Source organism: Callospermophilus lateralis, unplaced genomic scaffold (assembly GCF_048772815.1).
Source record: "Callospermophilus lateralis isolate mCalLat2 unplaced genomic scaffold, mCalLat2.hap1 Scaffold_137, whole genome shotgun sequence".
Lineage (NCBI taxonomy): Eukaryota > Metazoa > Chordata > Mammalia > Rodentia > Sciuridae > Callospermophilus > Callospermophilus lateralis.
The window spans coordinates 981,560-1,005,985 of NW_027512527.1; positions in this window are offsets into that span (position 1 = coordinate 981,560).

Consider the following 24,426-nt stretch of genomic DNA (forward strand, 5'->3'; position numbering starts at 1 on the left):
TTTGTTTCTTTATTATTGATTTGCAATAATTCTTTGTTAGTTTAGATAGAAGTCCTTATCAGCAATATGATTTCCAAAGTTTTCTCACATTCTGTGAGTTGTCTTTTCACTTTCTGATAATGTATTTTGAAGCAGAGATTCAATATTGATGAATTCACTTGTTATTTATACTTTTGATGTCACAGCTAAGAAACCATTGTTATATCTAAGATAATTCAAGTTTATGCCTATATTTTCTTCTAAGAACTTCATAGTTTATCTTTGATTCATTTGTGTTGGTCTTTGATCTCTTTTGAGTTAAATTTTGTAAGGGCATATGGTAGGGGTCCAATTTTATTCTTTTGCATATATAGAAATTCAGTTATTCCAAGACCATTTTTTAAAAACAGGATTCTTTACCCATTGAACTGTTCTGGCACACTTGTTGAAAATCACTTGACTATAATTGTGAGGGCTTACTTCTAGACTCTCAATTGTATTCCATTGATCTATATGTCTGTTCTTCTGCCAATGCTTCTGGTCCTTTAATCAACATCTATTTAGTCATATCTTAAGGTCCATTTCATTGCACAAACATATGTCTTATTCTAAAGCAATTTTATCTGCATGTTTTTATTCTAAAAATAACCAAATGCAGTCAGTTTCACCGTCTTAGGGGAGAGGGAGACTGCAAATTATAAAAGGCAATGTCTACTACTTCCAATGAGTGGAAATTCTTCTGAATTACCAAAAAAGAACTAGATGGCTTTAACCAGATGAATAGTAATATTAAAATTAGGATTTCTTCATCTGGCCCCCAGATGTCATAGCCAAGTCTTTCTAAGAAGAGAGAGAGTGAGGGAGGAAGTCATAGGCACAATACAACTAAAATATTAGGAGACACTTATATGACTTGGCAATGTTAGTGCAAGGCTTTAGTGTCTTGATGAAAATTTAGCTGGTTAGCTCTTCTGACAAAATAAGTGATTCTTCTTGGGAAATTGTGGTGCCAGCTTTTGCCAACTTCTCTCTACCACTTCTACCTACTATTCTCATATCTGAGGTCCTAGAGTTGTTGCTATATGAACAATTTATGCTGATAAAGACAGTTGCTTTCTCTTTTGTCAAATACAATTGATTTGATCTCTCTGAAAATGAAAATACCAAAAGTCTCATCAGATGTAGCTTTTTACACCATCCTAAAGTAGTTTTATCTCAGCAAAATACCATATATGCTATGGTCGATCAGAGAGAACTTCAAAAGAGAGTGCTCTATGATCTCCAATGGTGCTTGCTTCATTTTGGGAAGCACTATTTTTTGGATTTTAATTCAACAGTACACAAGAGACATTTTTTTTTCTGAGTACATTTTCAGTTTTTGTAACCATGTGTTATTTACAGAAAATAGAATTCATGTGTTTTTGATTCATTTACACTTAACTCATTAAAAAATTCCTGTTAAACCACTTGGTATTCAAGGACTTTTCAGTTTTCTAAATAAGTTTCCAAAAGCCTTCTTAAAGATATGAAATGGTGTTAAATAAATATGTACATGAGTTTCCAAACCATGTTCATAATTTTTTCTTTAGAATTTTGTGCCTTTAGTTAGTAAAATGTGCTTTTTCTCTTAGCCAGAAAGAGATTAATGTGTGAAAATTTATCATTTGTCAATGCAAGAAACCCTTAAATTTACAAATAAGAAGTTTTAAATATCATCAATCAGCAAATAATTTGATTCACATACAAGCTACAAAATAAATGTCAGATAAAAATTACAAATTTAGGAGGAAGAAAGTGAATTAACAATTACTGAGCATACCTTGGGTAATATGTACTGGGCTTAGCTCTTAGAATTTAATCTTTAGGAGACGGGTATTTTCATAGATGAAAAAATTGAGGCTCAGATAAGCTAAATAATCCTCCCAAAGTCACATAGATAGTAAGAAAGAGCCAGAATTCATGTGTAAAAAGAATTGTAATGCATTATGCTGTCATATATAAATAAAAAAAAATAATTAAAAAAAGAGCCAGGATTCAAAGGGTTGTATGATTAGTAAATCCCTGTTATTTCTACTACTCATGAATGCCGCAGTCTCTGGCTGGGCACAAATCACGAGTCTCCACACAGCTTATAGATTCAAACAGCAATTCTTTATTCCCGAACTCACACCGGCCGTCTACAAACACGCTCTGGGGGAATCCACGTTCTCTGCCCAAATCCACTCCGCATGGGCTTCTGTCTCCCAAAATATACTGTCTGACCCTAAGCACTCAAGAGGAACTCAGCAGCAGGATACGCCCTATTCTAAAGGGGGAACACCCTAATCTCCTATTATGCTAAACTGCTCTATTCTAAAGGGGGAACACCCTAATCTCCTATTATGCTAAACTGCCCTATTCTAAAGGGGGAACACCCTAAACACGGATCCTGCCCTGGTCCTTGAGCAAGGTCACCTTTCAGAAGTCCTTCCACTAGACAGCATGGGAGTAAGCTGGCAAGGAATTTGTCATACCTACTTGGCTGATGGCTCCCAGCACATGAATCCCACTGGATTTTCAATAAAAAGACCTAATTTAAAATTACCATAATTTTACCAAATGCTGGGAAGATAAATGTGAATTAGCCTTAGCTTTTTTGAGTATAGAAACAGACAGTAAAGCTCACCTTATGAAATGTGATAATGTATGTGTGTATGCAGCTAGACTGAATTGAGTTGCTTCTTTTACCTCTAACCTTGTCTTACTTTAGTAAGTTTTCATATACAGAAGGTAATACTTTGAAATCTCAAATTTCACTGGCACGGTGGTGCATGCTTATAATCCCGGTCACTTGGGAGGCTGAGGCAGGAGGATTGCAAGTTCGAAGCCAGCCTCAACAATTTAGTGAGCCCCTTAGTGACTTAGCAAAATACTGTCTCAAAATAAAAATTAAAAAGGGCTGTGAGTGTAGCTCACTCGTAAAGCATACCTGGGTTCAATTCCCAGTACAAAGAAAGAAATTTCAGATTTCATTTTTTTTCCTTGTAAAATTTCAATGATTCTCCAAGATCTTTACAAATTCCAACTCCTTCTCTCTCTATTCCCCCAATAAAACTTTAATTTCACTTGGATTAATTTACTATTACACCCATGGATCAACATGCACATTGTATTTAAAAAAACAACAACTATGGTACCTGGGGTTATAGCTCAGTGGCAGAGCACTTGCTTAGCACTTGTGAGGTACTGGGTTTGATCCTTAGTACCTATAAAAATAAATAAGCAAATAAATAAAATAATGGTATTGTGCATCTACAACTAAAAAAAAAAAGAAAGACAAAAAGATGTTCCTTAAAAAAAAAAAACCTATGGTAAAATACACATAACATAAAAGTTGCCATTTTAACTATATTTAAGTTTATAATTCAGTGATATTACTTAGTAATACATTCACATTTTTTGTAACCATCATCAGTATTTCACTTTTCTAAGCAGCATTTCACATACCCCACAATGAAACTTTCTCCCCATTTCTATATGTCCAACTCTCTGTCTTCTAGCCAGATCTAACTCAAACTACATGTCCCTACTGAGTTAGTCTTACTTATATCACTTATTAAGAGGCAGTTTTGCATAGTGGTTAAGTGTATAGACTCTGGATCAGATTGAGTTCAATTCTATCAGTTACACCCTGACTGCATGACCTTAGGCAGGTAAATCAAGCTGTTAGTGTTCTACGTATTTACCCAAATGATTTAAAAACTCGTGCCCACACAAAAACATGCACATGAATGTTTATAGTAGCTTTCTTCATAATTGCCTCAAAATGTGAGCAACCAATATGTCCTTCAGTAGGTGAATAAACAAACAAAAAAAAAAAAACAAACTGTTGTACATCCACACAATGAAATACCATTCTGAGATAAAATGAAATGATCTTTCAAGCTATGAAAAAGGCATGGAGGAAACTCAAATACCTATTGCTAAATAAACAAGTCAGTCTGAAAAGACTACATATCATATGATTCTAAATATACGACATTCTGAAAAAGGTAAAACTATCCAGACAATAAAAAGATCAGGGTTTCCAGGGGTTCAGTTGGTGGGTGGGAGGGATGAATAAGTGAAACAGGAATTTTTAAAGCAGTGAGTAAAACTATTTTTCATGATGTAATAATGGTATATACATGACATGCATTTGTCAAAACCCATTGAACTGTAAAACAGAGTGAATTCTAAGATCAACTATGGATGATTGTAACACATGTATTACACTAACACAAGATGTTAACAATAAAGGAAACACGGAAGGTATGTGGGGACTGTGTACTTTCTGCTCAACTTTTAGTAAACCTAAGAGTGCTCCAAAAATGAAGTGAGTTTATTAAAACAAAAGCAAGCAAACAAACAAAAAACAAGCAAAATTAGCAAACAATAACAAAAAGATATCTGGGAAATCTTTAAATATCAGAAATTAAATATTAAATTTCTAAATAATCTATGTATTAAAGAAGAACTTATAGAAAATTATTTACTGAGTTAAAGTCTTTTTAACAAAGCAAAAGTGACAACAGGTAAATATAACCTGTGAGATGTGGCTAAAGTTGAACTTAGAAATAAATAGCATTCAATGTCTTTTAGAACATAAGAAATAACTTCAGCTTTCACTTTAAGAAACTATAAAGAAAGAAGGGAAAAATTAAACCCAAAATAAGCAGAAGAAAGAAAAAAAATGCAGACAAGGGTAGAAATCAATGAAACAGAAAACAGATAAACATTAAAAGAAATCAATTCAAAGCTGGTTTGAAGAGGGAGATTTAAAAAAAATTAATAAACTTTTATCCAGAGTGATCAGGAAAAAATGTTAATACACAAATTGACAATATTTGGACTGAGAGAGGTGATATCAATATAGATTATCCAGATGTTAAAAGGATAAAGAGAAGATATTATGAACAACTTTGTGTCACTAAATATGACAACTTGGATGAAATGAGCAAATTTCTTGAAAGACAAATAGCTAAAGTTCATCCAAGAAGAAATTAAAAACTCAAATATAAGTATTATTAATAAAATGAATGCATGATTAAAAACTTACCCACAAACCATGTATGTATAATATGTCAAAATATACTCTACTGTCATATATGTCTAAAAAGAATTAAAAAAATTAAAAAAAGATACCTACAAATAAAAATACAGACTCCTATGCCTTCACTGGTGAGTACTACCAAACATTTAAGGAAGAAAAGAATACCAATTATACATTAACACTTCTTAAAAAATTGAAGAGGAGGAAGGCCAGCATTACTCAGATACCCAAACCAAAGACATTAGAAGAAAACTAAATGGACAAATATCCCTCATGGACTTTGCTGCAAACATATTTTTAAAATTTAGCAATTTGAATTTAACAATATACAAAAAGAATCTAGAGAGATTTATCTGAGAAATACAAGCTTGGGTTAACATTTGAAAATCAGTTCATGTAATTCACTATATTGAAAGATTAATGAAGGAAAAAACCAATCATCTCAACAGATGCAGCAAAAGCATTCAGTAAAATTTAGCATCATAACAAAAACTCCCAGGAAATGAGGAATTAAAGGGAATTTACCCACCTTTATAAGAGGCATTTTAAAAATAAACAACTCTCTATTAATGAAACACTAAATGTTTGTTTTCACCCTGAAATCAGGAGTAATGGAAGGATATACACTGTCACTGCATTCAACATTGTATTGAAGTTTTATTAATATATTAATATAAGAAAAGGAAAGAAAGGCATTTAGACTGAAAAGGTAAAAGTATAACTTTATTTGCAGACCACATGATCATGTATGCAGAATATACGGTGGAATCTATTTTAAAAAAAATTCTGTTATGCCTACATAAATGTGTATCTCTGAAAAATATAAATAACTAGTGGAACTAGGAAGTGACTTTGACAAGGTTACAGGTTATAATTCCTAGGTCTCATCTAATTCCTAGGTTTTTTATCACTTTGAGTTGACTTTTATGCAGGGTAAGAGATATGGGTCAAGTTTCATTCTTCTACATATATTTTCAGTTTTCTATCACAGTTTGTTAAAAAGGCTATCTTTTCCAGCTGGGCATGGTAGCACATGCCTGTAATCCCAGCTGCTGAGGCAGGAAGATTGCAAGTTCAAAGTCATCCTTAGCAATGTAGCTAGGCCCTGAGCAATTTAGGGAGACCCTGTCTCTAAATAAAATATAAAAAGGGTTAAGGATATGGCTCAGTGGTAAGTGCCCCTAAGTTTAATCCCTGGTACAAAAAAAAAAGCTGTTTTTTCTCTAACATATGTTTTTGGCTTCTTTATCTAATATGATATAACTATATTTCTATGGGTCTGTTTCTCTGTCTTCTATTCTATCCCATTGGTCATCCTGTCTGTTTTGGTGCCAGTTTCATGCTGATTTTGTTACTGTAGCTCTGTAGTATAATTTGAGGCTCAGTACTATAATGCTTTCAGTACTGCTCTTTTTGCTCAGAATTACTTTGATTACTCTAAATTTTATTTTTCCAAATGAATTTTAGAACAGTTTTTTTTTTCTAGTTCTGTGAGGGATGTCATTAGTATTTTGATGAAGATTGCATTGAATTTATATATTGCTTTTGGTAGCATGGCCACTTTGATAATATTAATTCTGCCTATCTAAGAACATGGGAACTGTTTCTATCTTCTAAGGTCTTCTTAAATTTCTTTCTTTAGTAGTCTATAGTTTTCATTGTAGAGGTCTTTCACATCCTTTGTTAGATAAATTCCCCAATTTTTTGAGGTTATTTTGAATTGGAAAATTTTCCTAAACTTCAGGTTGATATCTTTGATGAACATAGTTACAAAAATTCTGAATAAAATAATGGAAAATTGCATATAAAACATATTAAAAATATAGTGCACCATAATCAGGTTGGTTTAATCCTAGGGATGCAAGGTTGGTTCAACAGATGCAAATCAATAAATGTAATTCACCACATAAATAGAGTTAAGTATAAGAAACACATGATTATTTCATTAGATGCAGAAAAAGCATTTGACAAAGTCCAGGACCCACTCATGTTTAAAACACTAGAGAAACTGGGAATAGAAAGAACTTACCCCAACATTGTAAAGGCAATATACGACAAACCCAAGGCCAATATAACACTGAACAGAGAAAAACTGAAAGCATTTTCTCTAAAAGTAGGACTAAGAAAAGGATGCCCACTTTCACCACTACTATTCAATATAAACCTTGAAACTCTAGCCAGAGCAATCAGGCAAGATAAGGAAATTAAAGGGATACAAATAGGAAAAGAGCTCTAATTATCTCTGTTTGTTGATGACATGACCGTATGTTTAAAAGATCCAAAAAACTCCACTAGAAGAATTATACAGCTGATAAACAAATTTAGTAAAGTATCAGGATACAAGATCAACATACATTATAAATCAATGGATTTCCCATAAAACAATAATGAATCTGTTGAAAAAGAAATTAGTAAACTATCCCATTCACAATAACATAATAGGTTTTTATTGAATAAATTAACAGTCTGATTCTATAATTTATATGAAAATGTTTAGGACCTAGAATAGTCAGAACAAGTTTACAAGAAAGAAAAAAATTGGAAGGCTAACACCATCTGATTTTAAGCTTTACAATGAAGCTACTCTAAGAAGACAGCATAATGTGGGTATAAATATAGAAAAATAGATCAACCAAACAGAATAGTCTACAGATAGACCTACACATATATGATTGATTAATTTTTGACAAAGGTGCAAAGGTGCAAAGGCAGTGCAGTGAAGAAATGAACAAGCAAATGATCTTAGATTAATTTGACAGATAAAGTCTATAAGTATGAAGGCATAAAATAAATAAGTGTCCTTAATCCATAATTTGTACCATATGTAACCAAAATTCACTCAAAATGGATCATATCCCTAAATCTAAAACTTAAAACTCTAATGCTTCTAGGAGAAAACAGAAGAAAATCTTTGTGACTTTGGGTCAGTCTAAAATACAACACCAAAAGCATAAGCCATAAAAGAGGCTGATGAACTCCTCTATAGTAAAATTAAGATTTTTTGCTCTTTGAAAGACACTGTGATGGGCTGGGAATGTGGCTCAAGTGGTAGTGCGCTCGCCTGGCATGTGTGCGGCCCGGGTTTGATCCTCAGCACCACATACAAACAAAGGTGTTGTGTCTGCCAAAAACTAAAAAATAAATATTAAACAAAAATTCTCTCTCTCTCTCTTTTTTTTAAAAAGACACTGTGATAAGCCATAGACTTGGAAAAACATTTTCAAGTCACATATCAGATAGAGTATTTTTATCCAGAATACATAAAGATTTCTCAAAATCTAACTATTTTAAAAAATGTGCAAAACACACATTTTATCAAGGAGGTTAGATGGGTTACAAAAAAAAAAACACTTGAAAAGATGCTATCTTGGGTCAGTATTCAATTTAAAAATCAGGCAGGTTTCAGGAGGGCCATTCCAAAATGAGAAAATAACATCTTGATGTTCTATGAATATTTTAGTATAAAGATTTTAATGGTAAAGGATCACATTGGTATTTAAAATATTCCAGACTAAAATTATTGCTGCTATGTTTTATGGTGTGGAATTCTACAAGATCAGTTACCCATTTGTTTGTAGTTTAGAGGGGACACAAATTACTTTCTCAAGACAATCTGATCCTTATTTCTATACTTCATTTCTTTGGCACAACTCCAAGTACCAGGTGGAATGACTCTCTATTCAGCTGGCTTTTTGCATGTTTTAATATTCACCAGAAAATGTCAATGCTACCCCCAAGCTCTGCTGGTTTATTAAAACATAAGGCTCTGTACTTAATTAGTCACAATGAATCACTGTATTCTAGGTATTTCTCAGGGGGGTTAATCTCAAATTCAGAGCTGTTCACTAATTTTTAAAAGCTCAGTTGAATACAGTAACACTAAAGAAAATTGCCTGAAGGATTTATAACATACACATTCCTCTAGATATACTGAAATCTACCCTGGATAAAGGTAGACCATACATAAAATCTTGCCTAGAATGACTCAAAGAAGTTATTTTGTTGTGTTTTTGCTTTAATTCAAGCATAGTTTTGCTTTCCTAAAGAAATCTGTCTGCTTTTTGCATTATAGACAATATAACTGTCCACTTATGAGAAGGGCATGGTGGTGCACAACTGTAATCCCAGCAATTGAGGATGAAGCAGGAGGATTGAAAGTTTGAGGCCATCCTCAGCAATTTAGCAAGACTCTTGGCAAGTTAGTGAGACATTGTCTCAAATTATAAAAATTAAATTAAATTAAAAAATAGCTCAGTGTTAAAGCACCTCTGGGTTCAATCTCCAGTACTAAAACAAAGCAAAACTGTTTACTTATGATCTAATACTTTATTCCTGCTTTAGGGCTGTAACTTAGGGAAACAGGACATATGCATAACTTTGAATTCTGTCTTCTAACAGGCCACTTTGATGCAGTTGTTATAGACTCATCAAAATGGTCATGGTCATGACAAAACCTAAACTCTTATTGTTTATCTTATTCTTGTATACTCATTTTTATCTCTGAACCTCAACACAATCCTGATTTTTCACCCCAGCTGGGGACATCAGTAATTATACAGATCTCAGGAAAGGTTTGAGACAAGTCACTTTGCATGTTTTATCAAAATAAAATAAAAATGTATAAGAGTTTCAATTTTAGTCAGTACTAAAATGTTCCCTTGTTAAAAGAATTGTATCAAAATTTTACACAGAAAATTTTACACTCAGGAAACTCTTAATCTAATAAATGACAAATTTATCTAATAAACTTCTTAAGCTTCAGCTGTAAGTCAGGTATTTGGTACATGGGAGTGATGGAGTGATGCTACCAAATAAGCCAAATTTGAAAACAAAGAAATTAATTTATTATTTGAAAGTAATTTTGCAGAATCCACACATACTAGAGATAATTAAGTACATATAAAATAGCAAAAGAATGTATATAAAGCAGTAACTAAGTTTTGAAAAGAAAATGGAAATGAAATTTATTGAGTGTATTTATTATCAGCTGGTTCTCTGTTTTCATCTCATTGAGGAGCACCCAAAACTCCAAACAAGATAAGTAGGGAATAATCTCAGGCACAGATTATTGTACAACTATAATTTAATCTAGCTCGATCTAATCAATTTTACTATATTTTGACAGGAGAAACATTTTAATAAAGAGGTGACATTCTGAAAGGCTTCTCTCATGGTGCAATGAACCAAAAAAAATCAATACCTATATCTATATCTATATCTATATCTATATCTATATCTATATCTACACACACACACACACACACACTTTTTAGAATGCTTCCCATTCATTTGTTTATGTGTTTTTTCATTCACCAAACATTCACTGAAGTTTGATAAAGATTTTAAGATAAGCACTGAAAATGTAAAGACCAATAAGAAGTAATCTTCACCCTCAACAATCTTATAATCCAGTGGAGAGCAAGTTATACCAATAAGTATAATATAGGTTAACTATTGCTAGATCTATTAATGATAATTCCATACTGTATTAGTTATGGATATGATACTGCACAATAGTGCATTAACTTAAATAGCAAATTTATTCTCTTGCTTTTAAGTTTGTGGGATGTCTCTGGGATATGAATTCTAGAATACAGGCTGTATACAGGCTGGGTTCAAGTCAACTCCATGTGTCCCTTGTCTTTGGATCTGCAGCTGCCTGGGGTGTGTGGTTGGTTCCATAGGCTTTAACTTTGCAGTCAAAACTGAATAATTAGCAACAATTGGGACTCACTCTTCTCATCATTGCATCAGGAGGCTAGCTCAAACACACAAAAATATTTCAAGTCTCTGCTTGAATTACAAATGCTGACATTGTGTTGGCCAAAGAAAAACAACTGAACAAGTGCAATGCCGATAGGGCAGGAAACTGTATTTGGAGTACACAGAAGTAAATATTTGCTGAACAATGACCTAAACTCACACATACAAAATGCAGTAGGAGAGAGCAGGGAGGAATTATACAAGTCAAAGTCCTTGGTCATAAGCAATAGAAACAGATTCTGACTTATTTATGCAGTAAAGGAATTTATTAAGGAGCATTGATTAGTATATAGTATTTTGGCCAGTTTAAAAACCAGAGCCTACGCAAACACAAATAACTTCCAAAATCATACTGAACTAGGCTGGAGAGGATACCATTGTTACGGCCAGTAACAGAGACACTCCAGCTTGAATTGCCCACACCACTGATATAAGTTGCTATAAGTACTGGCTTGATGCCTCTAAAAATTGGTTTTAGGTTCTCTTATTGCTGCTATGCAGTGTGAGTTCTGCAAAGAAAACATGCCTTTTTCACATCAATAGCCCCTAACCCCAAATATGGGATAGATGTGTCTAACTGGCAGATCCTAGATCATGTGCAGATACCCTAACCAAGGAAAGTGGGAACACAAGTAGCTGGCACTTTCTACATAGGTGGAAGCCTATGCCCACTGAAAATGGGGGCATCTCAAATGTAGGTAGGGAACTCAGACACTCTGGAGAAAAATGAAAAAATTCTATTATAAGCACACTGATGGAGGCAGACATATCAGGGAATGCTTCCCAGAGTAGGTAAGGTTCTTTTGAATCTTAAAGAACAAATAGGAGTTGGAGAGTTGAAAAAGGGCAAAATGGTTTTTCAAGCAGAGGAGTCATGAGAAAACAGGGTGCGCTTGAGGATGTGCAAGTAGTTCAGCATGGTGTCAGTATAATTTGTGGGGATGGATGTGTATAGAGTGGTGATGGAGCATCATATTAGGTTGGTGAGAGAAAAAGGAGATAGATTATGAAAGTCCCTTTACATCATGTTAATTAGTCAGAGTGTAGTATAGATAATAGAAAATGTTTTAAGTATTTCAGATAGGAAGTTATTTAATACAGGGAAATATAATTTTGGTGGAAGTGTTGGAGGAATAGATGCCAAGGGGCTGCTAAGATTCATGGCTGAGATCTAGGGTTCAGGAAGCTTCTGCCACCACCACTGATGCTGTCTCAGGTGCCTCTCATGAGAGACACTATAACTCTAAGTTCAACCCCTGGAGTTACCACTTAAGACATATATTTTTAATTTACCTTGCTAATAACAACAAAAACAATAAAAATAACAACAATGATAACAATAACAGAGATGGTTTCTACCTGATTTTCATCTTCCAAATCTAGTGCAAGTGTATCAGTTTGATAAAAACCTACTATATCTAGAACTTTAGTAGCAAAACTGTATGGGGTAATATAGTACCCCCCTTACACACACACACTTTCCATCATCTCTGATTATAAGAGTAAAAGGGATAATGAAGTAGTCAATCAATAGATTCTACCACACAATATAAAGAGTATAAGTTTTATATCAAGGACTATGTTAATAACATGTGTTTTTAAAACACACATACTTGGATCTGTTTTTTGAAAATGTGTTTTTGTGGCACTGGAAGGAGTTAATTACAGGAGTATACAATAGAAAATTTTGCAGTAACTCAAGCAAGATATGGTAGAGAAACTGAAAAGTGAAAGTAGTGCAAGATTGGAAAGATAAAGTTAGAACCTTTGGAACTTGGTGCAGAGTTGAATGGCTATGGTGGGAACTAGAGAAAGACAAAGTAAGGGGTTAGTCTCAGGTTTCAGGGTTGGATAACTGGAGGAATGGGGACATGACCTGACAAAATTAAATAGAGAAAAGAAAAAGAGAAAGGAGCACAATATATTCAGCTTTATAAATATTTACTGTCTTGGGCCTGTGGAACATTCAAATGGGGTTGTCAAGTATGTGATAACACAAAAATAGATTCTGATGTTTTGGAGAAGGTATACTCTGAAAATAAAAACCCAGAAATCATGAGCATATAGATGAAAGTTAATGTTATAGGAAGATTTTTAAAAATATATTTGAATAACTAACACTACTAAGATAAATTTTCTCAAATTTTTAGTAGTTTAACATAAAAATTATTTCTTTTTTATTGGTTCTTTTTAGTTATACACAATGGTAGAATCCATTTTCTGCTGTACAAGCATGGAATATATCTTATTCTAATTCAGACTTCAGTACTTCTCTTTCCTTTTCCCTCTCCCCACCCCCTGTTCCCTTCTCTCTACTGATCTTTCACATTTAACCATAGTAATTTACTTTTTAAAAAATTGATTTTTATGGATGTACATGATGGTGAAATTCATTGCGGTATATTTGTATATGTCCATAGGAAAGTTACGTCAGATTCATTCCATTGTCTTTTTAAGTTTATTTCTTACCTTATACTCTAGTACAGCTGTTTGTGTTTGGTGGAGGAGGGGTCTCTGTTCCATCAATGATTCAGAAAACCTGGCTTACTTCTATCTAGTAGTTTCACTTTTTTTCTAGAGCTCTGGTGGATTTTCTGCAGCTGGCTGAACAAAGAACAAAGAGTTGCAAGAGATTTTGTATCAAGAGTATCAAGAAGGGGCTGGGATTGTGACTCAGTGGTAGGGCACTTGCCTGGTGCATGTGAAGCTCTGGGTTCGACCCTTAGCACCGCATAAAAATAAACAAATAAAAGTATTGGTCCATCTATAACTAGAATTTTTAAGAGTATCATGAGATTTGGGGGGCCAGAATACTGATTCTCAAACTATTTGTACTAAAGTATCACTTAAAAAATTCCAACTATTCTAGACTATTACTTTTATAAAAGATGATGAAAATGTTGCAATATGTTGCCAAGTTCTGGGCTTGGGATATATAACTCAGTAGTATAGTGCCTACCTTGCTTTTATGAGGCTCCATGAAAAATTTTTAAAAAGTACTGAAAAAGTACAGGGGACAGCTCTGAATGAATTAGAGGAATCTACAAATAAAACGTAATCCATTAGTCTCACCTATATATTTACCTTCCCAGTTCCCACATTGGGAAACTTGAAACTGTTACCCACTGTCCTGTCATTTTCCTATAAAATTTTGTCCTTTGTTAAAGATGTTATAAGAGCTAGAGTTCTAAGCCATTGCCTTAAATTACTTTCATCAAGGTTTCTCCTACGGGAGGTGCACTGCAAGCATTAATAAATTTGTTTTTCTGCTGTAATCTGTCTTGTTACAGGGTCTATCACAACAACAAACTTGACAAAAGTTGAGAAGAAATTGTTTTTCTCTTGGACATCTGCATCTATGCCAGGTCCTTAAGAATGATCCATGTGGCCTTTGGGAAAGATTAATCTCGAAAGGTAATCAATATGGAGGCTATAGGAAAAATAAACACCTGAGTAAAGCTGGACCATTTGGATGAGAAATAAGAAACCATTCATACAGGAGGCCAGAATTAGAAAGGTCTGTGTGTTAAAGATCTGGGAGGTTTTGGCAAAATCCTGTAATCCTTGCAATTCAGGAAGCTGAGGCAGGAGGATCATCAAGTTCTTGTCTCAGTGGGACCCTGTCTCAAAATAAAAAGGACTTGGGATGTAGCTCTGTGTTAAAATGGCCCCGGGTTCAAGCCCCAGTTTTAAAAAATAATTCTTAGAGGCTGAAAGAAAAGTGAGGAACCAGGAGACAAGCGTACGAGAAATGAAAAGGAGACCAGGCAGAGATACACACAGGAGTTTATTTTTCAGAACTAACAACTAAAAGTGATCTATCCGTAGATGGAGAGAAGCAATACAGGATTACGTTCCGTGACTTTTGTGGGGCAGGCTCAGGGAATAGAGCCAGGCAGCTCCTTCTTTTTGCAGTGCTGCTGATAGGCTAGGGCTCCTGCATGCTAGGCCAGTATTCTAACACCAAGCCACACTCCAGCCCTGCAGTGTATTTCTAATCCCCCTTGGAATGGTAATTTTCTTCTGGTTACTCCTAGATCAAGCTTGGCTCCCGTCGCCGCATTGGGATAAGCTTCTGTGCCCTGGATCTTCCTCCAGCTCATCTTTCACTGCTCCTGCATTGCACCCTCCTGGGGACTACATCCTCCAGCCTCGGGGCTCTCAGCACCTTTTCCCAGCTCACTGGGGTGTCTCCATCAGTCCAAAGCATGGAATGGCATTTGTTGCTAGCAATGATTAAAAGGTATTAAATATACATGTGTACTATTGATTCTCTTCACTTTATCTAAAATGCTTCTTCACTGCACTGGAAATAATCAATAACAATGAAGAAAGATCCTACAGGATGAAAGAAAATCTTTACCACATGTACCTCAGATAGAATACTAATCTCTGAGATATATAAAGAACTCAAAAAACTTAACACCCAAAAAACAAATATCCCAAATCAACCAATGGGCTAAGGAACTGAACAGACACTTCACAGAAAAAAAAATTATACATGTATGGACATTTTTTCTTGTCATTATTCCCTAAACAATACAGTATACCAACAGTGTGATATGTACATTATATTAGATATTTTAAATAAAGATGGAGTGAATGAAAGTATAAGGAGGATGTGTACAGATTATAGGCAAATACTGCTCCATTTTATATTAGGGTCTTGAGCATCTGCTGATTTCAATGCCCTTCACTATTGAAGCCCCTTTGCCTGCCTCTACGAAGACTGAAAGTACCTATGAATTTACATTCCTTCAGAGGTAGCTCTGGACCAGTGATAAATGTAGGAGTATGAAAGCTTTATCTTCCAGGTTTCCGTGGGATCAATTTTGAAACATAATTTACAATCCAAAATTTCCCAGTGAAACCAGGCTGAAACCACACTCCCTAAGGTTCTTCCTAAAATGTACTGTTTTATTTTTTACTTTAACAATTCTTTATTTTAAATTCTCTGTTAAAGTAACTGGTGTATTTTCTCTCTCCTAATTGGATCCTTCCTCTTCTTCCTTGCTCCACATCTCCCACCACAATCTCAGAAAGACAATCTCAAAAATAATTTTAGATGTTATTAATTATATTGAGCTGACTGGGAACAAATATTAGAAATCAACTACATTTTTGAGGAAATTGTATTTGCCAAAGAAACTGTACACCCAATTTAAAATCAGTTTTATTTATTCAAGCTATAAGCCATCTTTGGTTGACCCCCAGCCCCTTCCAGTCCCCAAAAAGAGCAGGCTCAGGGAATAGAGCCAGGCAGCTCCTTCTTTTTGCAGTGCTGCTGATGTGTCTATGGGAGATCATGGACAAGGAAAACCTCCCAGAGGGCAGAGGCAGAGAACATGGAAAGCAAAAGAAAAGAGATTATCTCTCAAAAGAAGAGTTAGGACCTAATCATCTCATCAAGGAAATTTCTTCACTCCTGCTATAGTGGAGAGGAATGTAAGTAGAGCTGGTGTCTAATATATTGTAAAGATGGCCCTTTCAATAAATGATTCTGGGTTAAATGGATACCCCCCCCCCGCAAGAAATAAATGACTCTTGTGAATCTAAATGGGAAAGGTAAAACAAAGCTAAAAGAAAGCAAAATTTTTCTTAAAGGGTCACATTATAAATATTTTAAGCTTTGGAGGACAAGAGGCAAAATTGAGACACATACACATATGTAAGTATATGTGTCTATAAATATGTATTTATTTATTTTAAACACTTAAAAATGTGGAAATTGGTCTCATTATATTGTATACATGTATGAATATATAACACTGAATCCCACCATTACATACAATATAATGCACCAATAAAACTTATGAAGGGTAAAAGCCCCCAAAGTGTATTACAACCTCTGATGACTCTTCTAGAGCCAATCAGTATCACGACTTTTACAATACCTGCTGGATTTTATCCTATGTTTGCAATGTCCTAAATAATGTAATTTAGTTTGATCTGCTTTGCATATACATATTTATTGTACGCATTTGTACCTTACTTCATTTGCTAGTAAGATGTCTATAGGATTCATTTAGCTAATTGTGCATAGTTGGAAAATGTATGTATTATACAAAGTAAAAACAATTTGCCCAAAAAAATAAATAAATAAAAATGTGAAAACTATTCTCAATGGAGAGCAGTTTGAACATGATGAACCTACTTGGGCCTACTTTCTAATGAAATAGCTATAACTGGAAAAAATAATTTTTAAATTATTATGGTTTGGGTCTGGAAAGTCCCCCAAAAGCTCATGTGCTGAAGATTTGGTCCCTAATGCCACAATATCTAGAGGTATGGTTTTAGGGAAGTGACTAGATCATGAGAGCTGTAACCTCATTAGTTCATTTGATAGACTAATAATTTGAATAGACTACTGGGAGGAGGTGGAAACTATAGGCAAGCAGGCATCATTGAAGAATAGATTACTAGAGGCATGGCCTTGGGGACTATGACTTGTCCCTAGCCTCTCCATCTCCCTCTTGCCCCTGGCTGCCATGAGTTGTATAGCTTTCCTCCACCATCCCCTTCCATCCTAATGTTTCTGCCATGGAGCCAGCTGACCATGAACTGAAACCATGAGCTAAAATAAACTTTCTCCTCTAAATTGTTCTTGTCAGTTATTTTAGTCACAGTGATGAAAAACTAACACAAAAACTAAACACTCAAAGCTTTTGGGAATTCTCATAAGAGCATACATCAACTGAAGAACTTTTAAAAACATTTATTAAATCTCAGAACAGTGACAGTCTCTGGCAATTGAGTCTCAACCTGTTCTCCTCACTGACCACACCCCCCCTTAAGTAAAATAATAATAATAATAATAATAATAATAATAATAATAATAATACAGTGAAAATTAATGAAATAAAGTGGAAAAATAATAGAATACAAAAACTAGTTACTTAAAAACATGAACAAATTTGATAAGCCTTTAGCTAGACTGACCAATAGAAAAAATAGAAAAGATTAAAATTACTAAAATCAGGAGAGAAGAGGCATCTTTACTGACCTTAGACAAATGAAGAGAACAGCTATATGCCAACAAAATAAATAATTTTAAAGAAATTGACAGATTCTGAGAAAGATTGAAACTGACTTAAGAAATAGCAAATCTGAATAGATCTAAAAGAGATGGAACTAATAATTTAAAAACTTTCCATAAAAATGTCCAGTCTTCAATGCTTCATTCTACCAAACATTTAAAGAAGACTTAATAACAAATTTTCACAAGTTATTTCAAAAAATGGAGAGAAACAAACATTTTCCAATTTATATCATGAGGATAGTAATAGTTTCATTTGAAAAACAGAAAGACATCACAAAGTCCGAAATTAAATGCAAACATTTTCAACAAGATACTGGCATATTAAATCTTGCACCGTATGATTATTCACCAGGACCAAGTACAATTTTTCCCAGGAACACAAGATTAGTTCAGCCTTTGAAAACCAAGTTACTAAAATAAAAATATTATTAAATTAACCAAAATAATATGGTTATTACAATAGATACAGAAGATGCAATTGATAAAATCCAATTATCATCCATGATAGTATTTATCAAACTAGAAATAAGTGGGAACCTCCTCAATTAGATGTAGAGCCTCTCTGAGAAACCCCTGTTTAATATCATACATACTGATAAAAGACTGAATGCTCTTCTGATCAGGAATAAGACAAGGATATCCTTTATTGCCATTTCTACTTAGCATTGTACTGGAGATTCCAGACAAGAAAATGAAGAGGCCCGTATTATGAGGTTGAAAAGATAAACTGCCTATGCTTACAGATGATATAGTCTTATATGTATGGAAAATCCTGAAGAATCTACTAGAAAGTTATTAGGCTGTTATAAATTTGATAAGATTGTAGGATAGAATAGAATATAAAAATCAGTTGTCTTTCTGTACATGAACAATTGAAAATGAAATTAAGGAAACAATTTCATTTATAATATCAAAAAAGATAAAATACTTAGGAATGAATTTGACAAACTGCAAGGCATTTTTAAAAGAAATTAAAAGTTAGTGTTAGTGGTTCAAAACTGTTTTCTTCATTCTCCTGTCCCTAGGGGTGGTAGCTACTTCCTGAAATTGCTACCTTCATCATATTTAGTGTACGTAAAGGGGGATGGAGAGAGAAAGAAGGAAAATTATCCGTCTGAATAGACCTTATACCACTAAGGAATTAGATATGTAGTAAAATAATGATCCACCAAAATAAATAAAAGAATTATACAAGAAAATGCCTAATTCACATGATTCTACAGTCACCTTCTACCAAACATTCAAGGAACAGAAAAAAAAATTTCAAATTAATAATATATGTTTAATAACCTAGGAAGAAAAAGCAAATTAAAACCAAATGAGGAAGAAGGAAGGAAATAAGATGACCATTAAAATCAATTAAATTGAAAACAGAAAAACAATAGTGAAAATCAAACTAAATTCTGATTATTGAAAAAATAATCAATAATACTTACGAAACTATAGCAAACTAAAGGTAGCAAAACAAAGAAAATAAGAGATGACACAAATAACCAGTAACTGGAATCAAGAGGAAATACCAAGTCAGACCCTGCAGACATTGAAAGATAATAAACTATTATTATTAACAACTCTATACATGTATATTTTATAATTTACATGAAATGGACCAACTTCTCAAAAACTTCAAATTACCACAATTCACCCAAGATGAAATATATATCCTAAATTGTTCTAAAACTATTATGGAAGTTGAACTTGCATTTTAATGCCTTATGAAAAAGATAGGGACTATGGTGCTCACCTATAATCCCAGTAATTTAGAATGCCAAGGTAGGAGGATCCCAGGCTTAAGGCCAGCCTCAGAAACTTAGTGAGGCCTTAAGCAAGTTAGCAAGATCCTTTGTTGAAATAAAAAATAAAAAGAGCCAGGGATATAACTCAGTGAAAGCACCTGTAGGTTCTATAGAAAATAAAAGAAGAACAGAAAGGAAGGAAGGAGGAAGGAAAGAGAGAAGTTGGGGAGAGAGAATGAAGGAAGGAAAGAAGGAATGGACAGGACCTAAAGAACAAACGGGACATGGTGTCATGAACCTGTAGTCCAAAACTACTTGACATGCTGATGTAGGAGAATCACTGAGCCCAGAAGTTCAATCTAGCCTGGATAATACAGGAAGACCCATCTCAAACAAACATACCAAAATCTTATGAAAAGAATACTGCAGGCTCAAACACCTTCACTAGTGAATTCTTGAAATTAAAATCTAAAGATGAGTTAATACCATTTACACTAATCTTTTCTAGAAAATAGAAGAAAGGGGAAAGACAATAAAGGGGGGAAGTACTACATACCAATATTTCTCATGAACATAGATGTAAATATCTGGATAAAATAATTATCCAATTGAATGTAGCAACATATAAACAAACAAGTAGGCTTTATGCTTGGAATGCAAAGAGAGTTCAATATTAGAGAGTCAATCAATATATTTTATATTTACAGCCTAAAAAAGAAAAATTCTATGATCATATCGATTGAGTTTGAAAAAGCTTTTGACAAAATCCAACATTCGTCCATGATAAAAACTCTTGGAAAACTGGGACTAGAAGGGAGCATCATCAACCTGATAAAGGGCACCATCAAAACACTTACAGTTAAAATCATAAAGAGTCAAAGACTGAACATTTTCCTCTAAATTGGGAATAAGGGGAAATGTCTCTTCATCACTCCTATATAACATCACACTGGAAGTACTGAACAATGCAATAAGGCAGGAAAGGACTGATGGGGAAGGAAGGAAAAAGAAAGAAAGAGAAAGAGACAGGGAGGGAGAGAGGGAGGGAGAGAAGGAATAACAAAAAGAAGCATGTGTATTGGAAAGGAAAATTTTAAATTATCCTTATTCATAAGTGACACAATTATCTATGTAGAAAATCTCAAGGAATTTTTTAAAAACTTGAAGAACTAACTAGCAAAATTAGCAAGGTCATAGGATCAAAGATCAATATACAAAAATCAATCTTTTTTCTATATACTATATACTAACAGTGAACAACTGGAAACTAAAATTTTAAAACAATACCATATACTATAGCCCCCTCCCAAATGAAATGCTTATATATCTACTGAAACATGCAGAGGATTCAAGGGTTAAAACTATAAAATACTAATGTAAGAAGACATAAATCAAAGGAGAGACATACTGTGTCCAGGATTTTCTACAAACTGACCTACTGATAGAATACAATTCCTATAAAATTCCAGCAGATATTTTGGCAAGTATTTGCAAGCTGATTTTTTTAAATGTATATGGAACCACCAAATGAACTAAAATAGCCAAAACAAATTTTTAAAGAATTGGAGAAAACACACTACCTGATTTAAAGACTTAAGATACAATAACTAAGACTATTTAGCATAAGGAGGTTTTGGGGGGCAATGGAATTGTCTTATCCCCCAACCTGTGGGGGCACTTACAGGAATCTCAGCATGTGTTGAAATATACACAATAGTACCCAAAAAATCTATGTTCATTCAGAAAACAAATGAAAAAGAAAAGACTTGGCAAACTAAAAATAGAAGGCAATTTCTCCAACCAGATAAGAAACTCTACCAGACACCTAGAGCAGACCTTCTTCTGAGTGGTAAAAGATGAAGAGGATTCCCTTTAATGTCAGGAATGAAATAAGGATAGCCACCATCCCCACTGCCGTTCATCCAGGAGTCCTCACCAGCAGAGGTTATCATTATTACCTAGGAAATCAGAGAGTTCCACAGACAAATCTTTAGAATTAAAAAGGGAGGTAAGCAAAGTTTCTGAATCTAAGGTTTATGACAAAAATCTACATTTCATTCCTTTACATTAGCAATGTACAGTTAAAAGTATAAGCTCTCAAATGATATCTTCTATTTTAGCAAGAAAAATTACAAGGTGCCAAGGAAGAAATCTCCCTGAAATATCATTATGGAGAAAAGTTATTGAATTGCATTAAAAGATATTAAAGAAAGCCATATCTTTATCGCATTTCCATATAGCAATAATCTTGGGGCTCTTTCTTCTGTTCATCTGTGTGTATATTTCTGGCCAACAAAAACATTGTCTTAATGGTTTCATAATTAAGTACTAATATCTGACAGAATGAGTATTATCTTTCCTCCCACCTCTGTTCTTGGAGAGTGCTTTGGCTATTTTTGAACTATTGTTCTGCCTTCCAAATTTTAGAACAAGCTTGTCAAGCTCTCTGAAAATCCTTGTTGAAATCTTGATTTATTTGTTCAACAACAGCTATATCTCACTTATTACATGTCAGGTACTGTTCTAAATGCTTTACAAATACTTATGCAGTTAAAATATATCTCTTTATTTGGAAAGAACCAACATTTGTATGCTGTTCTCTTCCTGTTCACCCATGTCAAGTAGTTTCGGACTACAGGTGCATGACACCATGTCTTGTATGTTCTTTAGGTCCTGTCCATTCCTTCTACATGGTCTTTATCATATTTAGCAATTCCAGATTTAAAGGCTATGTATTTATACAACTAATTTAGTCAGTATTTTGGTAATAGTACACAGAAATGCATTGTTTCTTTTAGTTCTACACAATAATATTAATAAGAAAAAATAACAGTGGATTTTAATGTCTGCAAAAATTGTTCTTTACTAAGTTTAGATCAACTGCAGACAGGGTCTTACCTGAAATGTCAGGTGGTGGGAGCAGAGAGGGTGTTGGGCAGAATGGAGCAAACAATAATAATCCAAGCGAGATAAAAGTATATAGACTTATGAGATTTGTCCTCTGTCCCCTGATTTTCTTATTAGGTAAACACATTCTCCAGATCCTGGTACATCTTTCTTAAAAAAGATGCTGTTGTTGGTGTGCATGCCCCAGCCATTTGCATCTTTTAGCTCTCCCATCCTGTGTGAGGGAAGTGGGTGCTGTAGGAACAGCATCTGCTATGGACCAGGACAAAGGTGCTTTCTAAAGACACATCCTTCCTCCCTCCTGCTGTCCCTTTCTCTGCTTCCCCATAATTGTGGTGAGTTTCCTCCTGACCACTGGGGTCATATGTGCTGAGCTGGGGATGATCTTCCTGCCCTGCAAGTCCTGTACACTGTTCTGACCTCCCTGAAGACTGGCCATCTCCCTCTGAGTGCTCCCCCAGCACCTTACACATGCCAATCAGTTTCCAGAATTTTCCTCACAGTCATCATTGTCACAATGCTCATCTTCCATTGTCTCTGAAGTTCCTTGATATCAGGCACTCTTCTTTATAAACCTCGCTGAGAACTTATCACAAAGTAGGAGCTCAGTAAATTTTCGGTAAGTGAAAGAATAAGACCTAGGCAAGCCCTTCCCACTGGTGGGGAGACTCTAATTGAGATGTGATTGAATCCCAGGAACCAACCCTGGATGGGCCCCTTCTCAAGAAACTGAGAATTTCTCACTGCAGCTCTCCAGAGGGGCCTGCTTATCAGGGCTCAGTGTGTGGTCTAGAATCATGTGCACCGACATATTGCCACGCGATATTTTAATGACACCTTAGGTAGGAGGCAGCGCTGTCACATGTGAAAGGGATAGAGAAGGGAGATGGATCTTCCTCTTCCCATTTTGAAAGTTATCTGATATTTTGGAGGAAGATGCAAATATCAGATCCCTCTCAGACACACAGACACAGGCAGAGACACATTCGCACTTGGAAACATGGTGTCTTTGCTAAATATAACCCTTTGTAGCGACAGTATCTCAATAATTTTAAAGTGAAGAGATAAGAAAGGGGAGCCAAGTCTTTCATAATGAATGCAAGCCTATAGCTCTTAAACAGGGCTAACATATGGGCCAATGATGTGAATGTGAATGCAAATTAGATATTTCTGATTGCTTGAAATAAAGTCCGCAGAATCAGAGCCTCACACAGCAAATGGTGCAGCTTTAAGTACGTCGATGCCAGGTTGGAGACAAGAACTATTAACACATCCTCAGGGGAAAGTAAAAGCTTTGGGGCTGGCTTTTTGGATGGAGGCCTATCTAGGTAGGGCATGTTCTTCCCTGTACTGCCAATCTGGTTCTTGCTTTCCTGGTCCTTCATGTATTTATATTGCACAGAAATAGATGAAAGATATTCTCTGACCTCTAACCTTTCTGATTGCCTAAAGGTTTTGGAAAATCTTAAGGTAATCAGGAACCTTCAGAAGTAACTTTATCAGGGCTGGGGTTGTGACTCAGTGGTAGAGCGCTTGTCTCACATGTGTGAAGCACTGGGTTTGATCCTCAGCAACACACAAAAATAAAAATATGAAATAAAGATATTGTGTCCATCTGCAACTAAAAAAATATTTTTAAATGAAGAAGTCACTTTATCAGGTTATCTTCAGGCGGGCAAAGTCTTATACTCACTGTGAAAGGTACTGCCCTAAGTGCTGGAAACAAAGAAACCTAGTCACTTGCCCAAGGAGCTCACCAGATTTGGAGACATGAATCCATCAGTCTTACTTAGGTATTGAGTAGCATCACGGTGGAGGTGTTCCTAGAAGGCCCCAGGAGCTCAGGCGTGGGCATCTCCTCTGGGAATGTGTGAGGGTGTTTCACAGACATCTTCCTAGAGAAGTGACCCCATGAGCTTGATCTCTGAAAG